This window comes from Cavia porcellus, unplaced genomic scaffold (assembly GCF_034190915.1).
Source record: "Cavia porcellus strain 051 isolate PalLab524CR breed Dunkin Hartley unplaced genomic scaffold, mCavPor4.1 scaffold_20, whole genome shotgun sequence".
NCBI lineage: Eukaryota > Metazoa > Chordata > Mammalia > Rodentia > Caviidae > Cavia > Cavia porcellus.
This window is the reverse complement of record NW_026947503.1, coordinates 57,271,582-57,278,896: the sequence shown is the minus strand read 5'-3', so window position 1 is coordinate 57,278,896 and position 7,315 is coordinate 57,271,582.

Genomic DNA, 7,315 nt, shown 5'->3' with positions numbered 1-7,315 from the left:
ATCCTTAAAAAACCACTGTTTGTAAGAATGGCATACATCCCTGCCAATTTTGTTCTCTACCAGCATGTGTTTGTTTTTGTTTGGTTGGTTTTTTAAGTATAGGTGCTGCTTGAAGTGAACTCGGTTGGCTTTTTAAGACAGTCTCACTGTGTAGCCCAGGCTGGCCTTGAATTCACTGCAGTCCTCCTGCCCCAGCCTCCTGCGTGCTGGCATTATATGTGTGCACCACCATGTCTTCAGTCATTTTCTTTAAAAAAAAAATCTTTGGACAGGCATAGTGAACAGGACTGTGAATCCCAGCACTCTGGAAGGCTGAGGCAGAAAGATAACAAGTTTGAGCGCAGGCTTGGCAATTTAGCAACTGTCAAAAAAGGAATGGGGGCAAAAAAGGACTGGAGATGTAGCTCAGGGCAGGGCTGCGGATTCAGTCTCTAGTACCACACACATAATAATAATAATAAACGTGGAACAAATTGTAGCATACGCCTATAAGTGTGTAAAAGCAGGTACAAAAATCAGATCACAAGGGAAATCCCATCTCAAAAAAATAGTAAGAGGTTATATTTGGAACTATTTTCACTATCCCTGGCTTCCAACTTTATCCAAAACGTAGGTAGCATTTTGCAGAATTAAAATCAAGTAGAGTAAATTGAAGCAGCAGATGGAGGAAGAAGGTAGGATTCATTACAGAATGAGCAAGAGGGCTGCTATTTATAGCTCTATAAACTTTTATTTGTAATCTCATGCTTTTAGCATAGAAGAACACAAACAGAATACTTGAGACAAAACCATAAGAACAACATTTGGGTAAAGTCCCAAATGAGGCAAGATTTAGGAAATGTGTAAAAAACTCCCAAAAGTGTTTGAAAAGTCAAATGCAACCGTGTCTATTACTTAAAGTATTGCTGTAATGTTATGTAACCAAATAGGGCTGTTTGTCTAGTTGATCTTTTTGGAGTTATAGCAAAGCTACAACAATCAGAAGCTACAAAATTGGTCCCAGGAATGGAAGCTTGCAATGTATATGCTGAAGCTTAGCCCCTCACATGCCTGTTAACATGCAAATGAACATGCGTCCAGACATAAAATACTTGTGGAAGGGATTGCTCAGTGGCATAAATGCCTGCCTGGCAAGTGCAAGTTCCTGAGTTCAATTCCAGAATACTTATGAAAAAAAGCAGGTCACACTGCAGTGAATGTTTAAATGTGCTAGTAAGCTTACTACAGGCTGTTTCCAATGGCTCCTTTTACCATAAACATTATTCATGCTCATTTGAAAACCAAAGGAAATTTAGGAAGCTCAAAGAACAAAGTAAAAGTCACCTAGACATCTACCAAGCAGCAAGAGCCACTACATAAATCTTAATATGTAGCCCTTAGGATGTTTGTCATCTGATACAAATAAAAACAAAATTCAGAAAAACAGGAAGAGCCATGCGTTGCTTTTAGGTTTCAGAAACTGGCAGAAGCAGGTTTTCGGCTGCTTGGAAGGGAGACAAGTACAGACAGCTGCTTATCTCTCCGGGCAGGAGCAGGATCCCAGAAGAGGCCAGCGTGAAACAGGAAAGAGAGCAAATCAGCAGCCACTGTGTGGCCGGCACACAAATAAATGCACAAGGGCCCGAAGGATCAAGAGCCAGGCACTCGGGCTGCAGCTGCCACTCAGATAATGGTGCCTCTGCCCACTAAGAGCGGGGGTTTCCTCGGATCGCTCTTCAGCAAGGTCTCCCTGCCCCTCAACTTCTCAAGCTTCATACCCTGCTAGGCAGTGTCTCAGGCTCTGGATCATTGCTTTGAAAGCAGCACAGTCACCATGGCAATGTGGCCACAAAGCTCTCTGTCCTGGATCCTGGCTTCTCAGGCTGGGAAAGTCTCCAGCATCCCAGGGACAGTTAACAGAACCCCTTTCACAATACATGAAAACTAATGTTTCCAGGTTCCAAGTGAGCCAAAACTTGTTGAGTCATGAGTAAATGCTCTATTTAATAGTTTATTAATTGTTGATTTTCAAGCTTGACCTTTATGACAGAATAATTAGTGGTCCCTGCATGTTTGTGAACAGGTGTCGAGCTGGCTGCAAGCGCTCACTTAAGAGGGTTTACTGGCAAGATGAGATGCTGCACACCTGTAATCCCAGTACTCAAAGGCTGAGGCAGGAGATTGCTTCGAGTTTGAGGCCAGCATCATAAAACCCTGCCTCAAAAGGGAAAAGAAAAAGGGTTTGCTAAAATTCTGATTCCTGGGCCAAGTGGTCCGGAGCCAGGATTCTGAATTCTGAGAAACAGTATGATGCCTGGGGTGGTGGTGCATGTTTGTAATCTCAGCTTTGGGAGACTGACAAAGGAGGATTGCTGAGAGTTTGAAGCCAGCCCAGGGCAACATAATGTTTAAAAAAGAGAGAGAAAACACTGGAATGCAATGGAAAAAGCCAGGTTAGTTGCTAACCTGACGCCCATTTCTCCCTTTTTCCTTAGTAAAAATGATGTCATGTACCCAGCTGTAGACTACAAGTCCCAGACTCTCTAGGGTGACTGCATGTTAGACAGGATTCTGGTAGAGGTGACTGAGCTTCCAGGAAAGCTCTTAAAAGAGGATCAAATTGACTCAGCAAGGACCCTTTGCCCTCACCCTTCACTGTATTAGTTTTTTTAAATTTTATTTCATTATTTTTTATTTTGTTGGCTTTTTTTTTTCAAGACAGAGTCTCACTATGTAGTCCAGACTGACGCTGAACTCTCTGTAGCAAAGGCTGGTTTTCAACCTGTGGCAGTGCTCGTGTAATGGAAATTTTATAGCAAGAAAATTGATTCAAAAATCAATTAATGGCTTGTTACTGTATTGAGACAAGATGTGCTCACCTGCCTGTCACATAATTAGCTAATCCTGGTCAGCCTCGACTGTCTGTGTCCAGCTGTTTTCACAGATAACCTGGTTCAGGTCAGCCTGTCCCAGTCAAGCTACAAGGGTTATTTTTTCCTGTTAGCGTCCACTACAAAGAGGCTTTGAGCAGGATTTAAAATTAACTAATTGGCTTTCTGTGCTTATCTGTCGGTCTATCCTAGGCCTAGGCCTCTTGCCTGGCAATGGGAGCTGACTCATAGTAAGTGAACCTCTATGAATCATGCCCTGGCCAAGGCCTGTAGTGGCCTGTGAGGCCAGAGATACCTCAAAGGGCAAGACAAGGCCACAGCCAAGGACACCTCACTCAAACTTCATTTAAGCGGATGAAGACTGCAGCTGCGGTTCTCTCACTCCTGTAGTCTCACTCCTACCATAAATGTCGTCATGGAGATAAGACGGCGTAACTTACTACGTGGAGAAGTCTTTGAAGTGACTTCCAAGGTCCTGCTCATTTCCCTGAACTTTCCTCAGTTTCCCCACACTTTGTTTGAACCTAATGAATATGGGTGGTCTGGAGAAGTCTTTGTCTTAGCCCTCAGTCTCAAACCTGACTAAAGGGTTTTGATCCTCCTGGAGCCCTAAAATCATACCACTTGTCTTATTTATTTAAGCCTTCATTGTACACTTGTTTGGGAGATTGGGGATCTAGATCAGAACCTGAAATTTTCCTACCTAAGAATATAGCTTATTTTTCTAGTATGTTTCAAGTACTTTCTACCCAGGACAAAATAATACAGACAAGGACACATTTAACTCTGCCTGTCTGGATCAGCACTCTTTTTCCCAGAATTTCCCGCCTTATAATAAACAATTCCCTGGAGCTAATTCTACCTGATAATGTATGACTTAATTCATGTAACCAATTACATAACTTGCTATTAGCTTTTACAGCTGATAGCAAAATATATATGTGTCTGTTTCACTCTGTCAGTGTAGGTGATTTGGAACTGATTCCCTCCAGTCCACTAGCATAAAATCCTTGTCTTCCAAACTCCACCAAGTGAAGTGCCTTCTTTCCGGTTCAGTATCAGGTTTCTGCCCCACTCTTGCCTCAACCTCCCGAGGACTGGGATCACAGTTGTGTGCCACCATCCCCATCTTTGAATTTTATACTTGAAACATTCAAATGGTCAAGTTCAGTGACTAAGATTATTTTTCTATAGCCTCAGTCATTCTGTAGGGTTCTATAATGAATATCCATAGTAGTGTTCAAAATAAGTAACTGGGTTTTAAAGACTATTTATTACTTTTCAAATTTGAGAGCTAATTGATAGACTGTACTGAATCTGTATTTACCAACTCTTGGTATATGTATTAGTCAAGATTATTCAGAGAAGAGGCAATAGAAGATCTATCTATCTGTTTGAGTCCCAGGCCACATAACATTTTGGTCAAGATGAACTGCATAAACACAAACGATACCATATGATTAATTGCCTAATAACATTGTAGCTGCCTTAATTTGTGTAAGCACACTATGATATCTGCACAGTAATGAAATTGCCTACTGATCCATTTATCAAAACATATCCCCATTATTAAGTTCAGATAAAAGATAGATAGACAGAGATTGACTTATATGATTATGGAGGCCTGGCACATTCCAACATCTGCAGGGTCAGTCAGCAGGCTGCAGCCCCAGGGATGTGGATGGTTTAGTTTCTGTCCAGATGGAGAGGACTGAAGTCAACCAGGGTCAGTACTATAGTTCCAGCCCAAAAGCTGTCATGCTGGAGACCCACAAAGAGCTGACATTTCAATTTGAGTGTAAAGACAGGGAAATTTCCTGGCATAGTGGCACACACTGTAATCCCAGCATTCAGGAGGCTGAAGCAGGAGGATCAGTGAGTTTGAGGCTGGGCTACATAGTAAGTTCAAAGCCAGTCTGGACTACATAGGGGGGCCCTGTCTCAGATAAATTAAATTATATACATAAAGTCAGAGGAAAGAAAACTGACATCTGAGTCCTGAGGCCATCAGAGATGATCAACCCGTTTGTTTTTTGCAGGCCTTCTCATTAGGAAGAGCCATCTGCTTTGCTTAGTCCACTAATTTAAATTTTGATCTCATGGTCAGTGAGACAGGAGACCAATCACCTCCTGGAGTGAAACTGGACAGCTGTGAGTTAACCGTGCAGCTACACTGTCTGCAGAGATTGATGCAGCTGAACTCTGCAAGTATATGGATGAGTTTGACCAGGGCCATGGACCAGTTTAGCTGTGAGGTATCAGTGCAGCGTGGTGGACTCGGAAAGGTCCCTCTGAAGTCCTTGCCCTGCTCTATCACTGTTAGTTCCCTTTTAATCACTGCTTTTGCATCTGTAGTTTGCTTTGTGCTGATTCCAATGAAAAATAATTGCACTGTAGGATAGAAACAACAGAAAAGTGGAAACAGGAAAAGTTCAGATATAACTAATAGAAATTGAGAGGTGAGGCAGGAAAGAAGGCAAACAACAGATCTATGGGTTAGATTCCTTCTCTTGGTTTTCTTAGAATGAAATCACGGCTCTTCCCTGGTCAAGCAGGTGTGTAAAGGAGAGTTGGAGCTAAACAGAGAGACTGAAAAACAGTCGTCTCCTCCCAGCCTGTGGCATTGAGGATTGTAGAGGAGGAGGAAGGTTTTTCTGTCTTTCTGTATTACAGAGGGACCCGTTCTAACCCACACACATGCATTTCTCTCGTGATTATAAGATTGAATGATTTTGCTTGATTTTATATTACTTTGAGCCCTGATGGTTCTGACCACTAGATGGCGTGGGGAGTTACTGAGTTGGACAATCTGGACTAGTCTGGGTGCCGGGGATGTTTTTACCCCAGAATGGTCATGGGCAGGGTGAAATGTCTAAAGGTTCTTCAGTGAATTTCAACAGAAAAACAGACTTTTAGGGAATGTTGACTTAAATGATCTTTCAAAGCAACTTCTGACAGCCACAATACATATGTTTTGAAATAAATTTTTTGGTTGTTTGAGACAAGGGCTTACTATGGAGTTTAGGCTGGCCTGGTGATTCTCTTGCCTCAGCCTTGCAGTGTTGGGATTATAGGCGTGAGACTGCTTAACTAACTTTCTTTCTTTTTTGTCTTTTTCCTTTTTATCGGTACCAGGGATCGAACTCACGACTGCCTGCTTATAAGACAGGCGCTTATGCCACTGAGCTAAATCCCCAGCCCCTTAACTAACTTTCAAAATGCAATTTTTTAGTACCCCCTCAAATGTAAAAATTTAGGGCCAGAGATTTAGTTCAGTGGCTCAAACAGCTGGTAAGTGTGAGGTCCTAAATTTCATCCCTGGTACCCCCCCCCTGGGGGGGGGGGAATAAGATACTAACTCTCAAAATCAAATCAGGCTCAGAGAAAAACATTCTGGAAATGGAAAGAAACCCGGACACAGGTATAGCTTCTTTGCCAAAATGTGTAAAGAAGCAGCCAGGTGGCTCATTTGCAAATGGAGAGGGAGTCTGGAGGTGAAAAGAGGGGGAAAGAGGTAGGGGTGAAAAGAGAACTAAGATGTACCATCTCCTCATGCAGAATGAAATCATTATGCACTGCAAACAAGTATTGATAAACATTAATCAAAAAAGAGAGAAGCTGCTATAATCCCAGTTATCCTGGAGGCTGGGGCAGGAGGATGGCAAGTTCAAAACCAGCTTGAGAAACCTCCCCAGAGCCTGTCTCTAACCCAAAAGAGAAAAGGAAAAAAAGGGGCAAGGAGATGCTGATACCAGATGGGTGGAGCTGGAGGACCCGTACCAAATGAGGACAGCCAGACACGAAAGGATATTGTAAAATTTCACTTCTGTGGGGCACCCCGAATACTCACATCCCATAGTTTCAGAGATTTGAGGGGGCAGTTAATGGCCAGAGTTTTAGATTTGTGAGATGAAAAAGTTCTAGAGATCCAGTTCCTAACAATTTGAGTATGCTTCACGCTACTGAACCGCGTGCTACTTGAAAAGGTGGCAATTTTCTCCCAGCACTCTGGGAGGCTGAGGCAGGAGGAACCATAAATAAGCTGGGCAATTTCGCTACTTGGCAAGAGACTGTCTCAAAGTTTAAAAGAATGGAAAAGGGCTGGAGAGTAAAGTATACAATCAGTGTGAGGGGCCTTGGGCTCAATCCCCGGTACAGGAAAGAGGGGAGGTAAAGTGAGTGTGGGGACTTTGTTTTATTTTTAGCGGATCTACAGTGTAATATAGACAGCATGCCTGTGGCATGCTTAAAATTACATTCCCCTAATGCAAAGATGACCGTCTCATCCAAACAGACAGTCTTCCGGGTCCCTCGAGGCCTGAAGCTGCTAAGTCCGCGCGCCCCACGGGGTGGAGCCCGAACGCTTCAGCAGCGCAAGGACAGGGGTGGGCCCCACAGCCAGCCATAGCCCCTTTAAGCCGAGCGCCGCAGGTCACGTGGGCGTG